Source organism: Pinus tabuliformis, chromosome 1_2 (genome assembly GCF_031772625.1).
Source record: "Pinus tabuliformis cultivar Carrire ecotype Pingquan chromosome 1_2, CPIR1, whole genome shotgun sequence".
NCBI classification, from domain to species: domain Eukaryota; kingdom Viridiplantae; phylum Streptophyta; class Pinopsida; order Pinales; family Pinaceae; genus Pinus; species Pinus tabuliformis.
In genome coordinates this window covers 318,182,331-318,206,108 of record NC_142298.1, presented here as the reverse complement: position 1 = coordinate 318,206,108, position 23,778 = coordinate 318,182,331, and the positions used below count along the sequence as shown (strand labels likewise).

The window sequence follows — 23,778 nt, the reverse complement described above, 5'->3', positions numbered from 1 at the left end:
TTCCTAGAAGGAACTGGCAGCTGGCTGCTGGGTCACTGGTAGCAGAAACTGCGCAATTCCCAAGGGGAACAGATAGTCAGCTGCTGGGAGCTTGGTAGCAGAAACTGTGCAATTCCTGGAGGGAACTGTCAGTCTGTTGTTGGCGAGAGAAATTGCACTGATGCTGGGATGTTGGCATGCTGATCATCTTTGCGCAATTTCTGAGCTGAGCGGACTGTTGGGCAGCAGAGGGCATGCTCATGAAAACTACACAATTTTCTGGATGAGCAGTCAGTCGACTGTCGGGAGGACTGGCTGTAAAAACTATGCAATTTTCTAAGGGAGACATGGACGAGCATTGGGTGTCTGTCCGGCCTATCTGCACAATTTCTTCAGTCAGCAGAGCAGGCAAGGTCAACAACCTCTACGCAATTTTTGAGGGGAGTCAACCCCGGGGTGGCTGTCAGGTCCAACTCTCTAAGTGGCCAAAATGAAGGTTGATTGAATTGCTTGCAAGCAGCACAGCTTGAAATGACTTGCTTAGTGTTGTTGCACTATTCTTTGTGACAATCGATCGAGTCGATGGTGGGGTGATGGTCCGATTGTCAGAGGGGATTCCAGTCATCAGAACTTCAACAGAATGACCAAGTGTGTGAACAAGTGAAAGATGCAAATGTGATCTTACAAACACACACTTACATGACTTGGCAACGAGATGACTCAAACCATCCAGACACACATGTTCAACATGACTGACTGACAGTGCAAGCGACAAGCACAGAAATTGTGATTGATTGTTGATCGACCGTGACAACACTTGTGTGATAGTGAATGGGACTCCGTGTGTGAGCGTGACAGATGTCTTCATAGCGAACATAACATATACACACAAAGCAAAGACCTTGAGCATGACCAGAACATGGTCGCAAGAATGACATTGACATCAACATGCAAAAGCTTGTGTGGTATGAACAAGTAAGGTGGGTGTGAAGGCTCACATGAGCTCACAGATTGAACCCGAGTATATGCAATCTTCAAGTGAAACTCTAAAGGGAGGATCTAAATTTGGGTGTAGGCCCAAATTTTGGAGGGTGTTGTAGCCGCTACAACACAACCATGGAAGAATGGTTTCTAATTGGATCTCATATTTCTATAGAGATCTACACATTCCCTAAAAGTTATGTCAAGTACCTATATAAGTTCCATCAGCAATGTAATAGAGGTGTTGGCTCGACCAGTTGTGACCAATAATGTTGGGCATTTGAGTGGTTAAGTGGCAGCAGGTGTTGAGTGTGAACCCCCTTGGGCTAGGTTCATTGATCTACGCTAAGGAGGTTACTGAGGATGGCATCCACAAATTTGAGGGAGCATCCTTTAGGTTTCCCCACAGAGTTTTTATGCGGAAAAGAAGGGTTTTGTTGTCTTTATCCAATGAGGTCACTGATAAGCCTCATCATTGAGTAATTATATGGGCCTTAATGGCCTTATTTCACCTCCTAGCTTAGTCAAACCAACTATTCTCACAACTTATTGCATACTTTTGATTATATTTTGTTTATGAAATGAGTTAGAGTTGGATATGTTTCTTTGTGGTCTAATGTGCATGAAATGTAGGAATAAAGGATAAAAGCAAGAAAAATGCAGGTATAAAGGATAAAATCAAGGAACTATAGCAAAGACCTTGGTAAAACTAGAATGGTACAAGGGAGAGTAATTACAATAGGTAAATCCTCCTCATTTACTACCCCTCCATTCGAATATTCCTTCACCAACTCGGAGTGCAAACAGCCATCACTTTGAAGACTATAAGACAATCGAGCAAATGAAAAGGACATAAACCAGGTTTTCTTGAATTAGAGGCCAAGCCTCCCTAATGGGAATAAAGTCGTTAGAGACTTCACATGTATAAATAGAGAGGTTTAGGACCTCGGTAGGATTTGAACTTCTATTGTAAAACTCTCTTTTATTTTTGAGTTGCAAATACTTGTGACAGTTTGCTCTGTAATCCATGGTTTTTATAATAAGCATGAGTTTTGTTTAAGCCGGCTCTGATTTAACTCTGAGGGCTGAAGCTCTTGGGTTAGGGCCCAACCCAAGTAGCCAAAGCTCCTCTTTACTGTACATGTATGCTAGCATAGAGTTCTGTTCTATTTATTTGCTTAAGTAGTTTCATGGTTTTTTGTTCATTTGCTTAAGTAGCCTTATGGTTTTCACTGTTTATTTGCTTAAGTAGTTGCACTTTCATTACAACAACATAGCGTAGATTATTCATGGTTTTCCTATTCATTTGCTTCAGTAGCTGCATTTGTTGTAGTTTACTTCCATTTGTGTTTTTTTAATTAGCAGGTTAGCTAGAGGAAAAAGATCACTATCAGGTTGTGCGCAGGTGTCTCGACCTCATCTCCTCCCTCTGGGACCATGACTTGAGGAAGGGACCCTTCAACAACCCCAAAAACACAGGTTTCTGGTTCTCACATGAGCTATGGAGTTTGTTGTTTGGTGCAGTTATTTGTTCACCCACACTGGTTTTCTTTGTCATTTTCATTTAAAACCACCTCTAACACGTTCCTCATGCATCGCTTCCTTTTTTTCCAATCACCAACAAACCTTCACAATCATCGTCTAATTCACTATTTTCTCCAATTGTTGCCTTGCATGGAGTCCACCACTTACTTTATGAACTTTAAGTCCCCACCGTTGATCTGCCTCGCCTGATCCGACAGCTATCACGTCACTCAATCACTTTAGGCACTTTAAATCCCCATTGTCGATCTGCCTTGCCTGATCTGACAGCTATCACTTCACCTGATCGCCAACTAGCTTGGCCGATCTCCACCATTGATCAGCCCCACCTGATCCAACAACTATTGCGCAATCTCGCGCGAATTAGTGCACGAACATTATCTGCCTGAGAGCACGTGAGAAAAGTGGTTTTCTCGTGCTATGTGTTGCACAGTAAGGCTAATCACGCGAAATTTCCAAATACTGCTTATAGCCTGAAGGGCGCATGAGAAACTACTTATCATCTTAGAAACCCGTTCCCTTATTTCCGCATGTTTCTTTTCCCCGCGATATGATCTTCGTCGTCCATCTCTTGACTTCACTCACGCAATAAGATCTTAGCCATTCATCACTCCTGTTATCCTCGTCCATCCATCTCTTGACTTCACCCGTGCGATAAGATCTCAGTCGTTCATCGCTCCTGTTAACCTCGTTTGTCCATCCACTCAATTAATCCCTCACGATAAGACCTCAGTCGTTCATCGCTTCGTTAACCTTGTTCATCCATTTATTCTCTTAAGACCCCGCGATACAATCTCTGTCATTCATCACTTCATAACCTTGTTCATCCATTTATTCGCTTAAGACCCCGCGATAAGATCTCCACCGTCCATCTTCTATTTGTTGATCGATCCAACGATCCCTAGGCGCTACTGCATCCCTACGTCCTCCTTTCACCAATTTCGATCTCCGACTACTTTTTCCGCTTGGAAACCGATTTAGCTTAGTTTCTTTGCTTGCACCTTAGGATAGTTTGATGCTCTTTACTTCTGCAACTTAGATAGAAGCCTTAGGATTAGTGATTGTTTTAGCAATTCTGCTTAGCATGGTTGTTTAATTGGTTAGTTAGATTATGGTGTGTTTTATCATTACATGTTGTTTTCTTCAATACTACAGTAGAAGTAGCTCTCCTTTAGGATGGATTTTCTCTTCTTCCATCAAAGAGTTAAGCTTCTTCTGAAACTATAGAAGTATGGGGTCTCTTGCCAAATGAGCAGTGACAACAGGTAGTACCTTAACTTTTACTTATGCATATAGCACTGTCACCTCCAAGTTTGTATGAACCCCGAGTTGATAAGTAACGCTGGTAGCCCTGGGAGTTGCAACATTCTTGTTGCAATACCTAGGCTCATCACTTTTTGGTGTCGTTTCCAGGGAGGTGTCTAAGTAGAAGTAATTACTGCTTTCTTCTATTTTCTAGTCTCCAACTTTCTTTTCTTCTACTTCTAATCTTCAATTTTCTTCCATTAGTTTATTTCTGCAAAAGTAATCTAGTAGCTTCCTTTCTTTCATTTGTCATTAGCTGATTTCCTTTCCATTCTGCAAGTACTTTCTAGCTTTAAAGAAAATCTTACAAAAACCAACCCAAAAACATTTTCTTTCATGCCTCGTAGGAATAGGGACAATTCAAGGAAATTCTTGTCAAATACCCCCACTGCATCCAATAGTCAACCTTCTTTCTTCTTCAGTGACGGTGAATTAGAAGACCCTTTAGGTGAGCAACCTTACCTATTTGAGGAACCTACAGAGGAAGAACCCATTCCTACTAAATCAATGGATGAAAATCGAAATGATAGAGAAAATAGAAAGAGAATTGAGGGTGCCTTCCCCATCAGGGAAACCAATGGGTACACTAAGATGAAGAATATAAGCCCCTCTGCTCTACCTCATTTCCATGGCCTGACCACAGAGGACCCTGACACCTTCCTATTTGAGTTTGTTGTTATATGCCAAACCTATGACTATATTGATGATGAGAAAAAGTTAAAACTATTCCCATCTACCCTCAAGGATGCAACATTGCACTGGTTCATGGGTTTACCTGGAGATAGCATCACAACTTGGGCTCAGATGCAACAAACCTTTAACAACAAATATAGGGACTACTGTAGGTAAAAGGATACTAAAGAAGAGATTTTCAAGATGACCATAGGCCAGGATGAATCCTTAGAAGACTATGAAGAAAGATTCCAGCTCAGTTACAAAAGGGCCAGGTGCACACTTGACCCTGAGTCACTAAAACTGGTCTTTCTTAGAGGAGTAAGGGAGGATCTTTTGGATACCTTACATATGATAGCAGGAGGAGATGTCTACCAATTACCCTATGAGGATATTAATACTGTCTTTAGAAACCATTCTAGGGCAGCCAGGAAAAAGGGTAGGGGTAGTCAACCTGTGGCCAGTACATCATCCTCCAACTTATCCATCAAGGGCGAAATTGGAAATATGCTGGAAGGTTTCAAAAGTGATATGATGCAAACGCTTGCCTTGCAATTGGACACCATGAACATCAACAGGAAGCAATAGCAAGTAGAGAGAGCCTTGGCCATCTTTTTTTCTAGATGCACCAAGAGGCATCCTAGGAATGAATTTCCATTAAATTGTATTAATATTTGCTCAGTCTGTGAAGAAAACCACTCCACAGATAAGTTCCCTTCTTTACCTGGACTCAAAGTTGTATATCAAGGAGCTGAAGGGGTCACTGAGCAGCTTTGCTACATCAACCAAAGGAGACCTCCTGGGCCTATACCATACCATTAGGGCATGCAAGGGTCATCCCATGCATATTACAACCCCAACCAAACCACAACTATACCTTCTTGGGGACCCCCTGCTCATCCTTCCTAGTCTACACCCCCTCCTTGGTCCTATGCACCTTAGTATCAATCCCAGCCAAACAACTAACCATTTCAACCTTATGTTCAGCCACAACATTAGTGGAATACCCCACACTAGGGGTGGAGGCCCCATTTCAACAATGTTCCAGCCCTATTTCCTCCACCACCTACCCAACCACAACTCCTGCACTCTACTCCACCCAAGCAACCCCAGATTCCTGCCCAGCCAAATCCAAACTCAAACAATAGGCAGGCTCCACAAGTATACAGTGGAGAGACATCATACCTAGCTTATGTTGTAGAAATATAGGAGATCAACCAAAGATCTGGGAGAATTCTCTGAGACAACCAACCTCCCTCTCCACATAGGGAGGTTGAGGAAGAAAAAGAGGAAAGAAACCTTAAAGTAAATCCACCCTTTTGTGAGAGATTAACCCAACCACTCCATCCTACCCCAGAAGAAACTGAACTTTTGGGAGAATTGAAAAATCTATGTCTGAAGATCCCCCTTCTCCAGGCAATCAAAGATGTTCCCATTTACAATAAATTGATTAAGGAGAAGTGCTTCAAGCATCCAAGAAGAAGAAAAAGGGATGCCCCTACCATTAATGTCATTGGGCAGTTGTCTGACTTAATGCTGGGGCAAGTAATATGTCCAAAATATTTGGACCCTAGAAGCCCTGTAGTAGATGTGCACATCAATGGCACTATTGTCCCACACACTCTGATTGATCTTGGGGTTAACATTAATGTGATGACCAAGGACACCATGCTCAAGCTCAACCTCCAAGCATCATTGAAAAAGACCACAATAGTTCTGCAACTTGCAGACCGTTCCACAGTCACCCCTGAGGGAATTGTGGAGGATGTGATGGTCTCCATTGACTCCTGGGAATACCCTACAAATTTCCTAGTTCTCCAACCTAGGGCTAAGCTTACTAGTTACCCTCTCATCCTTGGGAGGCCATGGTTGGCCACAATTGATGCTTACATTAGCTGCAGAGATGGAAATATGACCATAAATAATGGGCATATGTCCAAACAATTAGTCTTATACCCTCTTTCTCAACCTACCCTCGAGCATGATTTACCTTTATGGTTAGAGGAGGAGGAAGAAGATGAGGTTTATTCTGCCCAACTTTATGCTTTGGAAGCAACCATAGGAGGAGGATAGCAAGATGAGGATGACTTAATTGAACACCTGCTCCAAAGTCCAACTCCTAGTTCATTACCATTAGAAGAGGAAGTAAGGGAAACCCAGAGCAATCATCCAATTGACTTATGCTTGGCCAATTCCAACCCACTCCATGTCAAAACCATAGAATTTGGCCTAGAGAGAACTTTGAAAATTAACCCATCTCTTTCTGCTTTAGAAGAGGAAAAGCTATGCAACATGTTGAGAGAACACCTAGAAGCCTTCGCTTGGAGTTATAAGGAAATGAAGGGAGTACACCCCTTAGTGTGTACTCACCACATATACATCAAAGAAGGTTGCAAGCCAGTCAGGCAACCACAAAGGAGGATGAATCCAACCCTTAAAGATATAGTCAAAGAGGAACCGCAAAAACTGCTAGATGCAAGATTCATTTACCCTATCTCTGACAGTGAGTGGGTCTCTCCTTTAATGTTAGTTCCCAAGAAAAATGGTAAGTGGGGGATTTGTGTTGATTATAAGGAGTTGAAAAAAGCCACAAAGAAGGATCATTTTCCCCTACCCTTCATTGACCAAGTGTCAGATGGCCTGGCAGGGAAGAAGACTTTTTCCTTCCTAGATGGATTCAGTGGGTACAACCAAATCCAAATCTACCCAGAAGACCAGGATAAGACCACATTCACCTATCCTTGGGGTAATTTTGCCTATAGGGTCCTTCCTTTTGGCCTATGCAATGCTCCTGCCACTTTCCAGAGAGCAGTCTTAAGTATTTTTGTTGAATTAGTACATGATGCAGTGGAAATCTATATGGATGACTTTACACCTTATGGTTGTGATTTTCAAGAAGCCCTGACTAACCTAGGCAAAGTATTACACAAATGCATTGAAATGAATTTGACTCTCAGTCCAGAAAAATGTGAATTCTTAATGATTGAAGGGACTGTGCTAGGTCATTCAATATCTCAACAAGGACTACAGGTGGACCCAAACAAAATAGCAATCATCCAAAGAGTCCCACCTCCACAAAATCAGAGAGATGCCAGGAGTTTCTTAGGGTTAGCTAGATACTACCGAAGGTTCATAAAGAACTTTAGCAAGTTGGCCTCTCCTTTGTTTGGGTTGTTGGCCAAAGATTCTGAGTTTATATGGTCAAAGAGTTGTCAAGAGCCCATAGACATTCTAAAGGGTAAGTTAACCACTGCACCAATCCTTAGAGACCCAAACTGGGCCCTCCATTTTCATATTCATGCTGATGCCTCACACAAAGCCATAAGAGCAGCCTTAGGTCAGGAAGAGGAGAAATTTCCCTATGCCATCTATTTTATCAGTAAGAACTTGTCAAAGGCTGAGCTGAATTATACTGTGATCAAAAAGGAACTCATGGCTGTTGTGCATGCATTGAAAAAATTTAGGCATTACATTACAGGCTATCAAGCATTTGTGCATACTGATCATGCTACAATCAAATATTTAATGAACAAACCAAATGTGAATGCTAGGATTATAAGATGGTTGCTTTTATTACAACTGTTTAATCTAACTATTGTTGATAAGCCTCATAAGGAAAATGTTGTTGCTGACTTTCTATCTAGGATGAATCTGCCTGCAGGTGAAGAAGGAATTGTGGATGACTAGTTACCAGACAAGCATTTGTTTGCTATTTCAGTTCTCTCCCTATGGTTTGCTGATATAGAAAACTATTTGGTATCAGCACAATTTCCACCAAACTTGCCCTCCAAAGAAAAGAGCAAGATAATCAGAAAGAGCGCCCCCTTCACCTGGATTAGGGGCAATATGTTCAAACTTCGCCCATATCAAATCTTAAGAAGGTGTGTAATGGAAGAGGAAGTCTTTGACATCCTTTTGACCTATCATGATGGGCCTTGTGGAGGTCACTTTGCAGCAAAGAGGACAACATTCAAAGTGTTGCAAGCAGGCTATTATTGACCTACTCTTCATCAGGATGTGAAAAAGTATATTAGTCAGTGTGATCGGTGCCAAAGGATGGGAAAGCCTACTCCAAGAGATGAAATGCCCCTACAACCTCAAGTGACTTTCGAGCCATTTAACAAGTGGGGCATGGACTTCATTGGGCCTATCAACCCTCCTTCAAAGCAAAAACAACACATCATTGTGTGCATTGATTATTTGACTAAGCGGGCTGAAACCAAGGCAATTAAGGCAGTAACAGAAGAAAAGGTGGCTAAGTTCCTAAGGGAGAATATATTCTACAAATTTGGGTACCCTAGAGAGCTAGTCACATACCAAGGAAGCTAATTTACCTCTAGCATGATTGAAGAATTACTCAGCCATCAAAAAATCAAGCATAGGACCTCCACTCCTTACCATCCACAAGTTAATGGGCAAGTGGAGGTGACCAACAGGGCACTGGAGAACATCTTAACCAAGGTGGTGAGCAGTAGCAGGAAGGATTGGGCAGAGAGACTAGTTGAGGCCACCTGGGCCTATAACACAACATGGAATACCACCACTAGATTTACACCCTATGAGCTGGTCTATTGAAAAAAGGTTATGTTTTCCATTGAGTTTGAATATAACACATTGAGGATGGCAGCCCAACTAGATTTTAATCTCAATCATGCATAGAAAGAAAGGTTATTACATTTGAATGGCTTGGATGAATTCAGAATGCAGGCCCTCCTACATACAGAGAGAGTTCAGCTTCAGAGGAAGATCTGGCATGACAAGCACATCAAGGAGAAGCAATTTCAAGAATGAGACTGGGAATTGTTGTATGATTCAAGGTATAAAGACTTCAAGGGTAAGCTAAGGACAAGATGGCTCGGACCTCATGTGGTGGAAAGATGCCATGATAATGGTTCATTTCAAATTAGAACTATTGATGAAGAAGTCATTCCATTGCTAGTTAATGGGCACCGATTGAAAATGTACAAGAGGCCTTTATCAAAACAAGAGTTCATAGAAAATATCAATAATACAGTGATGATGGTGGAGCAAGTTCCAACTCCTCCCCCATCAGGACACTGAAAAGGAAAATAGAATAAGGATTCAAGTGAAAACCTCCATGAGGCAACCCAAGGATGAGAAAAAATGAAGAAAAAAGAAGATCCCTGGGTGAAACCTTCCTTGAGGAGCCCAGGGCAGATATCTAGGGTGAAAACCTCTCTGAGGAAACTTAGGTGTTTTTAAATATATATATATATATATATATATATATATATATATATATATATATATATATATATATATATATATATATATATATATATATATATATATATATATATATATATATATATATATATATATATATATATATATATATTTAAAAACATAATTGTTATTTGCAAGTGGGTGAGAAAGACAAGCAAGGAGCAAAGAAAAGATCCAAAGGGAACCTTGCCTCACATATATTCATCTCCTCCACTCCTTACCATGCATCCCTCCATCAAACCCATTGTTTTTCACTTCATTTCTTCAATTCAGGTGAAGATTGTGTTTTCTATAGAATCACCTCAACCATTACCATCATCCCTGAATCCACATACACTCCTACTCCCTCTGTCCATTCATTACAGCACCAACCAGCAACATGATCAAGAAATTCTAAGGGAGACACCAAACATTTCCAAGTGGTAATCCAAGAGCTCCACAGCAACAACAACATCAGATCTCCAGTCACAGACACCTCCAAAAGCCAAGAAACCATCAGCAAACAGCAGAGGAGGAAAAAGAGTGACCATTAGTAGCATCTTTGATCTTTGACAACTGCAACATGGCATCAAGACCACAAGTAAGTATCCCACTCACTCACTCATATGCATCATTTGATCAAAAGTTGTAAAGGTTAAGAGGTAGTTGGTTTATAAGTGAAAAGGAGGAAAAAAGGAAATTCTTTAATAAGTCAAAAGAGAATGCAAGAGTCCATAGATACAATATTGTTATGGAAACCATTTGAGAATGCTTGAAGAATTAAGATTTGGGGTAGAAACAACAGTTCACCAAAGACTCAACATACCCTATTTCTTGATGCAATCACTCATAGAATCCAGCAACAAAGTAAAGAAAGGGAATTCCAACAGTTGGCTCACCATGGGTTGATCAAGATCCTCATTAAGGATGCCCTCCAAAACCTCAGGATCCCAATAAAATGGTCAGTCTTTAGAGACTTACTAGCAGAGGATGACATCAAAACCCTCATCTATGATGTTAGTCCTTCTATCATGGAGAAAGAAGAAACTAATATAGAGGAACATGCTGAAAGAAGATAAGGAGGATGATGTTGAAACAAGAGGAGGAAACAAAGGAAGAAACTAATGGAGATTCGAAAGAACAACAAAAGGAAGAAGATAAAAAGAATAGAGAGGACAGCTGTAGGAAAAGAAAGACGAACTAGCATATATGGCTAGCCTCTCCTTGGAGGCCATCTAGTGTAAGATGCCAGCTAAATCCTATACTCTTTACCTCAGAGAACAATGACTGCAATTTCAAATTAAAACACTAACACAAAGTGTCACCATGCCATTTCAGGACTGCATACAGTTTATTAATCTTTGTGATCAAAGTGCATTAGAGGATATGGCCAAAATGGTTGAGTTTTACTTACACAACATGGCCATCACAGACATGAATATCTAGGATCCTAATGCAGAGCTAGAAGATCTACAATTAATGGCTTTGGCATCATCGATGAACCATGAGAAGTCAAGGGCTACAAAGATGAAAAGGATATTGACCAAAGAGAAAAATGAACCTCTTTTCATCAGAGTTGAACAATCAAATCCCATGGCCCTAATCAGCACCCATAATCTAATTGCAAATGATCTTCAGTTAGCACCTAGATATCTTGCTGCCCAAGAGAAAGAAATTTCACATTTTGAGGATATGTTTAGGCTGCTAAGAGATGATAATATACATGCCTGCTAAAGGAGATGGAACACACTGCCACACAACTTGAAGATCAGAGAATATCACTCCCCTCAAAGGTTGAGAGAGGCACTCAAAAAGACACCTATGTATAAGCAATCAATGCAAAGGTTGAAGTTTAATTGGATAGGCCTAAAATTCAGTCTACCACTACTCTTAGGGATGCTAAAAGGGAGAAAAGAAGAAGAGGAAAAGAGGCAGTGGGAAGAAGTAGAAAGGAAAGTAGGCTTCTATAAACAAGAAGAAGAGACCACAACAAAAGCATGGGATGTCAGAGAGGCTACCAGAGCCATGAAGGACATGGAAATTGACTAAGTTGCTCAGAGGATGAGCAACACTTTCAGTAAGGGGGTGATGATGAGCCTCATCATTGAGTAATTATATGGGCCTTAATTAGCCTTAATTCACCTCCTAGCTTAGTCAAACCAACTATTCTCACAACTTATTGCATACTTTTGATTATATTTTGTTTATGAAATGAGTTAGAGTTGGATATGTTGCTTTGTGGTCTAATGTGCATGAAATGCATGAATAAAGGATAAAAGCAAGGAAAATGTAGGTATAAAGGATAAAAGTAAGGAACTATGACAAAGACATTGGTAAAACTAGAATGGGACAAGGGAGAGTAATTATAGGAGGTAAATCCTCCTCATTTACTACCCCTCCATTCAAATATTCCTCACCAGCTCAGAGTGTAAATAATCATCACTTTGAAACCTAGAAGACAACCGAGCAAGTGAAAAGGACAGAAACTAGTTTTTATTGAATTAGAGGCCAAGCCTTCCTAATGGGAAGAAAGTCGTTAGAGACTTCACATGTATAAATAGAGAGGTTTAGGACCTCATTAGGATTTGAACTTCTATTCTAAAACTCTCTTTTATTTCTGAGCTGCAAAGACTTGTGATAGTTTGCTCTGTAATCCATGGTTTTTATAATAAGAATGAGTTTTGTTTAAGCTAGCTCTAAGTTAACTCTAAGGGCTGAAGCTCTTGGGTTAGGGCCCGACCCAAGCAGCTAAAGCTCCTCTTTATTGTACATGTATGCTAGCATAGAGTTATGTTCTATTTATTTGCTTAAGTAGTTTCATGGTTTTCTGTTCATTTGCTTAAGTAGCCTTATGGTTTTCACTGTTTATTTGCTTAAGTAGTTGCACTTTCATTACAACAACATAGCATAGATTATTCATGGTTTTCCTATTCATTTGCTTCAGTAGCTACATTTGTTGTAGTTTACTTCCATTTGTGTTTTTTAATTGGCGGGTTAGCTAGAGAAAAAAGATCACTATCAGGTTGTGTGCAAGTGTCTCGGCCTCATCTCCTCCTTCTAGGACCATGACTTGAGGAAGGGACCCTTCAGCAACCCCAAAAGCACAGGTTTCTGGTTCTCGCATGAGTTATGGAGTTTGTCGTTTGATGCAGTTATTTATTCACCCACACTGGTTTTCTCTATCATTTTCATTTGAAACCGCCTCCAACACATTCCTCATGCATCACTTCCTCGCCATCTGATCACCAACAAACCTTCACAATCACCGTCCGATTCACTATTTTCTCCAACTGCTACCTCGCGTGGAGTCCACCACTTACTTTATGAACTTTAAGTCCCCACCGTCGATCTGCCTCGCCTGATCCGACGGCTATCGCGTCACCCGATCACTTTAGGTGCTTTAAACCCCCACCGTCGATCTGCCTTGCCTGATCCAATGGTTGTTGCTTCACCTGATCGCCAACTAGCTTGGCTGATCTCCACCGTTGATCAACCCCACCTGATCCAACGGCTATCGCGCAATCTCGCGCGGATTAGTGCACGAACGTTATACACTCGAGAGCACGCGAGAAAAGTAGTTTTCTAGTGCTACGTGTTGCACAGTAAGGCTAATCACGTGAAATTTCCAAATACTACTTACAGCCTAAAGGGCGCGCGAGAAACTACTTATCGCCTTAGAAACCCGCTCCCTAATTTCCGCACATTTATTTTCCCTGCGATATGATCTCCACCGTTCATCTCTTGACTTCACCCACGCGATAGACCTTAGCTGTTCATTACTCTTGTTAGCCTCATCTGCCCATCTCTTAAATTCACTCGTGCGATAAGATCTCAACTATTCATCGCTTCTGCTAACCTTGTTCATCCATCCACTTGCTTAATCCCTCGTGATAAGACCTCAGTCGTTCATCACTTCATTAACCTTGTTCATCCATTTATTCACTTAAGACCCCACGATACGATCTTCGCCATTCATCGCTTCATTAACCTTGTTCATCCATTTATTCTCTTAAGATCTCGTGGTAAGATCTCCACCATCCATCTTCTGTTCGTTGATCGATCCAACGGTCCCTAGGCGCTACTGCATCCCTACGTCCTCCTTTCACCAATTTTGATCTCCGAGTACTTTTTCCACTTGAAAACCTATTTAGCTTAGTTTCTTTGCTTGCACCTTAGGATTATTTGATGCTCTTTACTTTTGCAACTTAGATAGCAGCCTTAGGATTAGTGATTGTTTTAGCAATTTTGCTTAGCATGGTTGTTTAATTGGTTAGTTAGATTATGGTGTGGTTTATCATTACATGTTGTTTTCTTCAATACTGCAGTAGAATTAGCTCTCCCTTAGGATAGATTTTCTCTTCTTCCATCAAATAGTTAAGCTTCTTCTGAACTTATAGAAGTATGGCTTGGAACCCCTGGGGTCTCTTGCCAGATGATCAGTGACAACAGGAAATACCTTCACTTTTACTTGTGCATATAGCATTGTCACCTCTAAGTTTGTACAAACCTTGGGTTGATAAGTAAAGCTGGTAGCCCTGGGAGTTGCAGCATTCTCGTTGCAATACCTAGGCTCATCAGTCACTGTAAAGTTACATGGAAGATTTTCCTTACTGTTGTATCAGTCTCGCAATGTCTTCTTGACACCCCACCATGTGCTTCATCAATGATGTCACATCTTTCATGATCAAGGACACATCTCCTCAAGATATCATTCAGTCCCAATCCATACAAGTGTCCATGAGTCAATGTGTTGTGAACAACCTTAACAACAACATATATTTCTTATGTTATTGCATGTCTAGGGACACTTGGTTATTGTGAAAAAACTATGTCTCCGATAGGTCCCTTCGAAATCCTTTGAGTTTGAATAGCTGGCAATGTGGATGTCATCATCTATATCATTGGTCCTTCTCTTGGGTTGATTCTCAACAAGTGGTCTCGCTTGAGGTGAGACTTATATGTTTGTGTGACAGTTTGAGAGTTGAATTCTTGGGCATGTAAGAGTTGTATGCGGCGGTGATCATGATGCACTAGTTGTGTAAATTGATCAATGTTAATAATGAAAGATTTTCACAATGGGTAATGTTAGAACCGATGTAGAGAGAATTCCATTCCAAGGCCTTCTCTCTATATCATCAAATAGTTCCTTTCTACCTTATCCAATTTTTTCTAGGCATGGTAATGTGGGTGGTCAATATTTCCCTCCCAAGGTTGAGGTAAGATATCATAAACACCAATATTCATGGAGTCAACTTGTGCACTAAACTGCGTGTTTCCATCATGAATTCCTAGAGTAAGAGCTTTGACTAGCTTCTTGTTCAACGTATCAAAAGATTCCCAAGAATCATTCGAGAATAAAAAGCAATGTCATAATAACATAAATAAAGCAATGCCATAATAACACCTTATGAACTTCCTACAATGCCTTGTGTTCTCAACGAGGTTCGGATTTGCTTTTCGTTTATTGGTGGGATCTTGATCTAAGCCATGTCATATTTCAAATCATCATCGCACCTAGCATGGCCTATTAGGATGCTTCTAGAAGTTGTAAATATACACTTGTTGCTTCTCAATGACAAACGTAAGATGGAAGTTTGGGTTGTGTTGCCTTAAACAAATTCTAGCGATTCATTTATTAATTATTGATGCGAACAAACTACAACATCTACGAATTTTTAAAGTTTTAAATTTAAATGTCTTTAAAATTACTTCCATTTATATCTAAATGTGCATCGTTGTATTTAAATTGATTAGGATACTCAAGTCTCATTCAAGAGACCCATTTTCGAAAACAAGGAAGAGAATTTGTTCTGCGAACGCCTTTACAATAATAAAAAGACCTTCCATTTTAAAGCTCTTATGAGGAGGAAAACATTTGTTCTAATAAAGACCTTCCATTTTAAAGCTTTTACGAGGAGGAAACATTTATTCTAATGCCTTTACAAGGACCGTAAACTCTTCACCTTTTAAGCTTTCACAACAGGGGGAATATTTTTTTCCTTGCCTTCTTGTAGTGAATAGTTGGATGATGATGTTGTGTTTGTGTTATCGAGGGGACGCTTACTGTTTGTGCTTGATACAAATCCTATGAGGCGGGGACTTTGAATAACCATAGTCATTGTTTACTTCATTGTTTTTATGTTATCAATATGTTGTATTGTTGTAAATATGTTGCCCCTTGAAGGTTAATTTGATCTTGTCCATGTCAGTGAGAGTGCGCTTACATTCCATCTCCATTACAGTGATTACGGCATGGCATGACACGACATTATAGATCCTGGAACAGAGCACGACAGAGACAGAGACGATGAACAGAGCATGACAGAGATGATGAACAGAGCACAATGTTGTGTTGTGATGTTGAGGTTCCTTCCAGTTGAAGGTAGTCTGATTTGGGCAGCCAATTCTACATTTGTGTGTTTACCGTGTGTGATTTGTCGGATGAGGATTGAAAGGATTTTGGAATTGAACGTAGTAAGGTGATCATCATGGATTAACGATGCAAGATGATTCGATGTTAAGTTTTTCAGTGAAAGGATGCAACAATACCACACAGAGGCAAATAACAGTTAGTGTGGAATAGAAATGGGTTTTGAGGTAGAGGAAGGCGAAGAAACAGGGGGTGATGAGTTAGAAGGAGTAGCTGCAATGAAGATAGACCCGGAGTGAATCACTATGGGACTCCAGAGTGAAAACCTCAGTGACAGAGAAGGAATATCATTCAAATACCGAGGATTGTCGCAAAGAAGTTACCCTGTAGAGTAGTCGGGGTTTTGACTCCAGGAGAGAGTTGACATTGAGATAAAGATCAGGCATGAAGAACCAGCGGGCGCTGATGATGGGCAATGGAATACCAGAAGAAGCTATAGGTAGCATGATGACAGGTCAGGATCCAGAGGCAGCTGCTTTTCCTTCTTCCACTTTGGCAAAATTCAGACAGACAAATCGGAAAACCTAGAAGGTTGGTGGCTTCATTCTGCAGATCCAAAGCGATAATGATCCAGCTGCCAAGGTTTTAACTCCTATAAAAAATAATATATGTCCAGCCAAGCATAAGAAGAAGCCTTTATCTTATTCCCAACTTGCAAGGAGTATTCATAAACTTGCTGCAACATCTTATCAAAAGAGCTCCTAGAAGCAGCTAGTACATCAAGTAAATGTTAAAAATGCTAAAAATGACAAGGAAATCTCAATTTTTGTGGAAACAAATCATTTGGGTCAAGTCAAAATTGCTTCAACAAACAAAACAAGAAAGTGGATTTGGGTAAATGCAAAGCAATATCAGGGCATTTTAAGGCGTAGGCTTGCTTGCCCTAAATGGGAACAAATGAGAAGAAAATCGATCCAGAGAAAGAAAATAAAGAAGAATCAATCATTTACAGTCCCACATCTACACCTCTTGGTCATCAAATCTATATGTCCAAGAAATGATGAAGGCCAGGACAATGATGGAGATTTTGGAAGCCAAAGAACAAGAAAGGGACCGCAAAATTTCAGAGATCACAATTGCAAACCGATGTCTAATGGAAGGTAATAGAATTTTAAAAGAACATGTAACAATGTTACAAGAGGATCTATATATAGGAAAACAAGAATGGAAAAGCATGAAGACAGTGTGGCAAAGCGTGAAAGAATTAATAACAACAAACAAGGATGTGATAATTTCTAAACAAACTCAGGTAGATACACAAGTATCTCAGCAAACAGACATTTCCAAAGAGAAGGAAAAAGGAACATTGGGAAAGATAGTCCAAAAAGGAATCAAATCTAGGGTGAAGACACTAATGGTTACATAAGGACAAAGGAAGAAGAAGATGCAAGTGCTCATAAAGCATAGGAAATAGAACACAAATAAAGAAAGGACAAGGAAACAAAATTTATTATCATGGGAATTGTCTAGTCAATTTAATGTCTTAAATTGCTCTACATAAATTATCAATCCAGGTATCGTAAACTGATGAAGTGTGGTGCACCATATGTGCTTAGTTAACCTTTCTCTTACTTCGTTGTTTTATAGTTTATGTTGTTTTTGGGGTTTTGTTCTTGTTGGTTTTCTAAAGTGTTTAATGCAAATGGAAATCCTATTCTAAGGTCTTAGGAATACTTTTAAAGGACAAGTATGGATAAAGATTTCAAGACAAGGCCTATGTCCCTAATGGTAATTTCCAAAACTTAGCACTTCAAAAGAACTTAAAACATGTTATTGATGGAATTAGTATTTAAACAAAAGTGTAAATATACAACTAGTTCAATCAAAATAAAATACAATAACCAAATAATGAGCTAATGACTATGAGACCCAGTATCCTTGCTGCTTCAGCAAAAGTACAAGATGATTCTATCACGTCATTAGTTCATTAAAAGGCTATGTGCATCACTAATCTACAATCAACTTGAAAGCAATTTATGTACAGCTAATATACATGAGAAAAATGTAAAACAACAGTAATCAAAACAACTTTGTTATGTACAGCTAATATACATGAGAAAAATAAAATGCAAAATTAAATGACAACTATACAAGGCAGGGGCCCTCTACCACCTATGAAATCAAAGCAAAATTAAACACACTTGCATGAATGAAAAATCTAATCTACCTTACATTCTACAAAGCAATATTTACAAAATGAAATCTACTCTACCTTACATCCTAATATGCTCCATGACATCTACTTCACATCTCCTTCCATGTTGAGAACATCAAAGCTTTATTCAATTTCTTCAAAAGTACAAAGTACAACAAAGTTCTCTAAAGCTTTCAAAAGCCATCAAGGAAGAACTACAAACTTAAGAACTAGGGACTAAAAAGCTAACAAATGAAGGAGAGAGATCTCCTATTTATACAAAAAGATGAGAGCCATCTCATTAATGATAGTCCATGAATCTCTCCCTCTACCTCTAGAGTCCTAATCAAAATAGGAACTGATAAGACACATGTCTTTTTAGAGTTACAATACAATTAGGACATGTGACACATATCCTCATGATCCCATGATTCTTTCCAACCAAATTCGAATTTGGCCTTAGAGTGCCACATAAGGGTCTTCTAGAAGCCTCCTTTCAACCTACACATGTCAACAATCTCAACCCATTTGTTAGGTATAAGCATATGCACATTATTTTCTAATGTTTAACCACAAATTCACTTAAAAGGCTTAGAAATAATAAAGATTGGAAAAACATAAAGGTAGCCCAATGATAATGAAAGTGGGATGAATGTGGTGACATAGTAGTGAAATGGAGGTGAAATGGAGGTGATATAATGGACATAATAGTGAAAGTGTAATGGAAATGAATGACATTTTCAAGACTCAACAGGAATAAGAGATTATGGGAAGAATGAAAGCACTCTCAATTTGACAAGAGACTTTCTGAAAGAGAAACTACACTAGAAAGGGAAAATTTTCCAAGCAAGGAGGGTTGGGAGGATATGTGAAGAGAAGCCTCGTCCCATAAAAGTCACCATGGCAAGTGTACAAGACAAACACCAACTTTTGGGCAAAAAGAAACTTTTGAAAGGCTCACACTTCTTCCTCGATGAAGACTTAACCGAAAAACAACAAGAGGAGAGAAGGGATGAAGTGGAGAAAATTATAACAACAAGAAACGAAGGGAAAGGGCATGGATGTACAATGGCAAAGTCGTTATTGTAGTGTTTGGACCTCCGGGCAAAACAGGGCAACAAGCTAGTAGTAAAGAAAAAACAGAGAATTTGATAATAGGGACAAAAACAGCAAGAGCAACATGGATGAAAAGGGGTGAAGACTCAATTTGAGTCTTATGTGCCAAACTACGTAGCAGTCAAATCCTACCTAGGCCTACCTAAGTTTAGTTTGTTGGAATTGTAGAGGTTACCCTTGGAGGAGGGGACCTGAGTTAGGGCCTATTGCGGAAGGTAGAGACATAATTTGGCTCACAAAAACTCATGAGCACGATGGTTGCAAAACTCTTGTGTTTGACGATTATTTGAAGTTGACAGTTTGGAACAAAGTAGTAGAAAATGGCAAAGGGTATGGGGGAATACTAGTTTTAGTGAAAGAAAAAGAAGGTCGTCACATTCAGTTAATTAAAGAAGATGAAAATAAACAATATTTATGGTTGAAAATATCAGAGAATGAGAATCACATAACTATTGCAGCATGTTATTTTGCCCCTCAAGTCTCAAAAACTTACAAAAAAAGGGGCTTGAAAGCAAGGATCCGTATGCAGCTTTAAAACAAGATATTGTCATGTACTCTCAGTAGGGAGAAGTTATTTTAGTAGGAGATTTCAATGCTCAAACAACAAATAATCAAGCTAGCATTCTTTGTTGCAAAGAGGATGACAATCCTATTTGGCTCACTGAAGAGGAGAATCCCCAATGGGTGAGGTGTTCAGAAGATGACAAAGTTAGCAATCATTTTGGAGAGGAGTTGCTTACACTGTATGGGGCTTTCAACTTAATTATTTACAATGGTCTAGAAAGATGGAAAAGGTCTGGGAACTTCACTTGCAACACATACAATGGGGCAAGTGTCGTTGACTATGTGATGTGTTCACAAAGCTTGATACAGAAGATAGATGAAGTTAATATTGGAGAGCATATTTGGGACTTAAAATTCAGACCATAACCCAATTTCTATAAGGTTATCATGGTTAGAATAAAGGCATCATAAGATGAAAACCCAATGCTCTCGACAATCAATATCAAGGGGAAAAATTCTTCTAACACAATAAAATTGTATAATCTTCAAGGCAATGTTAGAGAGATTAATTCAGAAGGAGAAAACTGGTTTCAAAAGCTTCAATAGTCATGAGTTAACAAATATAATTCAAAGTGCACTTGAGAAGTGCAAAAGAGCAAAAAATAGGAAATATTAATCAAATTGTTTTCCTGTAAATGCTTGGCTTGATGAGGAATGCAAAATGGCAAGGAGAACCTTGAAAAAGGCAGGAAAGGAGAAGATGAATGTAAATTTATATAAGTAGATACTAAAAAGAAAAAAAAATATGAGTTCATGCAAACAAGGAGAAAAGAGTTAATATATTTAAGCAAGAATAATCCAAAGCTTTTCTGGCATGAACTGCAATCAAAGAAGAAGTAAATTGAAAATAATATTACAGCCAATCAATGGTTTCAATATTCAAGACAACTCTATGAGAAAAAATCTAAGGCGGAGCCCCCCCAAAATCAACACAACTTCAAAGCTCTTCATGTTACAAGAGGTGGAGAATGGAATTAAGAATCTGAAAACAAGAAAGGAAAAGGACTTGGTTGAACTTCAAGCAGATCTAAAATGGGAAATGAATGCTCTTACACTGCACATCATGAAAATATTCAACAACATCATTCAACAAAGATTCCTAGGAGACTGGACAACTAGCCTAGCAATACCCCTTTTTAAAAGTGGAGACATTAATAATCCATCCAACTATAGAACAATTATGATCAATCGTTTGCTTCAAAGCTTTTTGGCAGCATGGTAGAAAACAAAATTAGTAAGTGGGTAGAAGTAAAAGAAAAGAGGGAAAGAGGACAAGCAGGTTTTAGGCCGAATCATTCTATAGTGGATCATGGTATCACGTTGAGACACATTGTTGAAAAGGTTTGGGAGGACAAAGAAGAAGTATTTTGCTACTTTGTTGACTTCAAAAAAGCATTTGACACAGTCCCTAGAGATAAGTTGTAGTGTAGAATGGAAGAACTTGAAATTCCTGTGCATTATAGAGCCGTTGTCCATAGACTTTATGAAGAGGTGAAAGTTAAGATTAGAACCTCAGCAGGTATCTCATAAAGCTTTGGAAGAGACATTGGAGTCAAGCAAGGTTTCCCTTTATCCCCCTACTCTTTTTGGTTTATATATTGATAAATGGGAAGAGTGGCTAAATCTGCAAGGTGGAGATGGTGTTCGGTTAGGGGAGTTTGGGATAAAGCTTCTTTTATATGTTGATGATATTGTATTGATTTGTAAATTGACCCATGGATTGCAAATGAACTTATATGCCCTTGGGATGCAAGTCAATACTGGCAAGAACAAAATAATGATTTTGTCTAATAAAAGGAAGTAGAGGCAACATATTTTTTTCTTTGAAGACAACATTCTTGAAGAAGTAAATGAGTACAAGTACCTCATGATTGATTTCAACAACAAACTCAATTGGGAGGACTGCAGAAAGAAGAGAATTTTAGGAGCGAGGAAAGCATTATAAGCTCTTCAAAACGGATGTAGAGAGGCAGAGTTATGGGATTCGAAAATGATTAAAGTGATTTTTGGATTCCTAGTTTGTCTAGTGATGTTATATGGGTGTGAATTGTGGGCTAGCAGCACCCCCGTCTCAAAATGGAAACAGATTGAGAAAATCCAAAAACACTTGATCATGAGCAAGTTCAAAATAAAAAGTTCAGTATCTTATAGATATTGTTGAGTGAAACAAGAGCAACTCCCATCGAAGCAATTGCTATGGTGCGGCTCATAATATATCTAAAAAGAATTGAGCAAATGAGAGAAGGTACATGGCCTAATGTTATCTTCAATGAAGGCATGAGTGAAAGAGAGAAAACATGGATGAAACAAAACTACACATGGATGCAAAAATGGAATATCTACCTCAATACCTGTCCCACAAATAGCAAGGAGCTAAAGGAGTTTGTTATGGAGAAGTTTCGTAAAAAGGTATGGGGAAAAGAGTTGGGTAGAAAGAAGAAGTACTACATTGAGGAATTCAACCCTGCGTGTGATCTACAGCAAAAAGAGTTCATTGGAGCTAGCATTTTGTGGAGGGAAAAGGTTCTTATTGCTCAATTAAGGACCAAATTGCATAAACTTCGGTGTGAAACAAGACGATGGAAAGGCCTAAAGAAACTTGGGAAGAACGGGTGTGTACATTTTGCACATCTGGGGCAGTGGAATCGAAAAAACATTTCATTTTGGAATGCGATGCATTCAAAGACATCAAAGAAAGTTATGAGAACATGTTAGCATCAGTTTCTTGGCATTGCCCTTTTAGCGAGGGGATTGTTAGAAGGTTGGGCCAACTCATCATCAATTTGAATCGGAAAAGGATTGAATTGAAAAAAGCGAAATGAGACTAATTTTAGTCTTGTGGATCTTAAAATATCATTTATTTTCATTTCTCCAATATCCAAAACAAATTCCATATACTTCTCAATTATTCGTCATACACCCCCAAAAAAGAAGAAAATGAAAAGTAACTTGGGCCTCACATGGCACATTCGAGATTCTAATGTGGATGGGATTAATAGGTTGTTTAGATATAGAGTTGGATGAACTTTCTTTCAGTGATAGTGCATGTGTCTGTCATTGTCACTATGTTTTTTAATGAAATGCATCCAATACTCATTCTACCAAGTGCATTGATTGTTTCAGAGGTGAGGGAAATAGGATATTTAACCAACGAAACTAATGAGGTGGCTAAGTGAAAAGAGTGTCGATGATAAGAATATTAAAAACATGAACTTCTTTATTCGGTATAAATTTGATGATACATGGCATGCTTATTTAAATAAATTATAAGTATTATGTGTGGGGGAATATCTATATACCACATGCAAGAATGAGTAAAATGAGAGGAGAGGGGGAGTAGTAGAAAAGGGAGGGAGAGAGAAGGGAGAAAGCATACCTTTCTTGGCCTTTTGGCTAAGATCAAGTGTAGTATATGTTCTTATCAGTTTAATATCTGATACGTGGTTCATAGAACCACATGATATTAAATGTATTTTTCTAGGGGGAGGGCCCACTCACAATAGCTTACTATTGGGGCTCTCGGGCATTGCTTGTGCGTTGCACTACAGCACCAGCCTGGCGCACCCCAACGATACCAACACAAAATAAATATTATGATGCAAGATGCATTGAATTGAATTGAATTGTTTGTTTAATATTTGGTGAAGAGAAGTTAAGTGGGCCCATATAATGTAAACAACCTTAAAAGGAACCACCCATGTGGACCCATATAATGTAAACCAAGAATAATCCATCTGGATCAACATAAGGTAAGCCTTGTGGGTCTGCATGTCTCATGGCCTTCTAACCACACAAAATTTAGAGGGGTTGGATGAGCCCTACACGTTTC

General features: G+C 39.2%; 1 non-coding gene across 1 annotated transcript; it reads left to right on the top strand.

The window, feature by feature from the left end:
* Positions 1-23,321: 23,321 nt before the first annotated feature.
* On the top strand, positions 23,322-23,518 carry LOC149205650 (U2 spliceosomal RNA). Its single transcript, XR_016253143.1, has one exon. It is a non-coding gene; the product is annotated as a U2 spliceosomal RNA (small nuclear RNA).
* The last annotated feature ends 260 nt before the right edge of the window (positions 23,519-23,778 follow it).